This window comes from Mus caroli, chromosome 11 (genome assembly GCF_900094665.2).
Source record: "Mus caroli chromosome 11, CAROLI_EIJ_v1.1, whole genome shotgun sequence".
Classification (NCBI taxonomy): Eukaryota; Metazoa; Chordata; class Mammalia; order Rodentia; family Muridae; genus Mus; species Mus caroli.
Window position 1 is genome coordinate 11,278,177 of NC_034580.1, and position 1,750 is coordinate 11,279,926.

Below are 1,750 nucleotides of genomic sequence, written 5' to 3' on the forward strand. Positions count from 1 at the left end.
GTGTGTGTGTGTGTGTGTGTGTGTGTGTGTGTGTGTGTGTATTTCTTTGTGCCTGGAATTGAGAAGGGACCTCTTTACCAAATTGAGAAGTAGGATTGAAGACTATGGATACTGACCCCCCCCCTCACACACACACACTCAAATTTGTGAAGATGACCATCTTCTCAAGCCTTTTTGAAGGTAGTAGGAGCAGTCAGACATAGCATTATGGATAAAGAAATTCATTCCCCAATACCTGATCATACATTTTGTCTTCCAAGAAACAGTGGGAAATAGAAGCTAAAACCTTGGAGAGTTCCAGCTACAAATATATAAATGTATTTGTACATTTGTACAAATTATAAATGTATAAAATGTTCTAACTATTAACTATAAAACTGATTGCCACTCCTTGTACCAAGGTGTTTTCATTTTCATGATATAAAATTTAGATACTTATCATCACTTACTGAGTTTGTGAGATGTCTCAGCAGGTAATGTTACTTTTAGCCAATCCAGGTAATCTGATTTTAAAACCTTGGACCCACAGAAAGAAAAGAATGATTTAACTATCCTAAGTTGTCCTCTGAGATTTACCTGGTATGCTGTTGTATATTCATGTGTACAAATAAACAAAGAAAGAATGTAATATAACATATTTAGAATTACAAAATACAAAAAAATCAGTTTTCAAATACCAACAAAAGGACCAGAGCCACCTTACTTTCAATAACCTCATCTATATAGCGTAAATAACTATCTGTTCACTGCCAGCATGAGTGAATGGAATGATTCTTGCAAAATATTCAATATGTATTCTAAAATAGGAGATGATCAGAATTGAGTTTCAGAGGTTCACAGTGCAGAAATAAATAGTAGAATTTTGACTCTAATGTTTAAAAGTAAATTTGTATTTGTCTGTTTGTAGCAAAGATTATTGCTGATGAATTACATAGAAGGGTGTGGAGATGGAAACAAGCATGAGAATCAGGCATGGGGTGCAAGAGACGGTTGGAAGAACAGAAATCAGTGGAGGCAGTCACATCTGGGACCTACTGGAGATTAGGGACATGGGAGACTCTCAGAAGTCTAAATGAGTGACCCCAAACAAGCCTCCTAGAAGATAGAAATGTAGAAACTGTTGTAGCTACCTCTTGTAGCCAGGCTGGACTTCCATTCCCCTACCTAGGATGCCTTGATGGCTTCAGTGGGAGAGGATGTTTTAGTCCTGCTGTGACTTGATATGTCAGGGTAGGTTGATACCAATGGGGGTTTTCACATTGTCTGAGGGAAAGGGTATTGGGGAGAAGTATGAGAGTATGAGACTGGAACAAGTGGAAAAGTGAGGCTGCAATAATGATTTACAGTGAATAAATAAAGAGAATTAAAAAAAAATATGTGGGCAAGTAAGAAAAATTCTTTCAACAAAACCAAACCAACCAAACATACATAAAAGATATTTTGAGAAGGTGTAAGAAATTTTGAGAGGCAGTCATTAGTGGGAAGAATTTAGTCAATGTCAACAGAGATATTTTCTCAAAGAGGGCTGTAGGGTTCTAGATGCTTTCCCCACTTGTGTTTAATTTTCTTTTCTTTTCCTTTTCTTTTAATTAGGTATTTTCTCCATTTACACTTCCAATGCCATCCCAAAAGTTCCCCACACACTCCCCCACCCACTCCCCCACCCACTCCCCCACCCATCCACCCACCCACTCCCACTTCTTGGCCCTGGCATTCCCCTGTACTGAGGCATATAAAGTTTGCACAAACA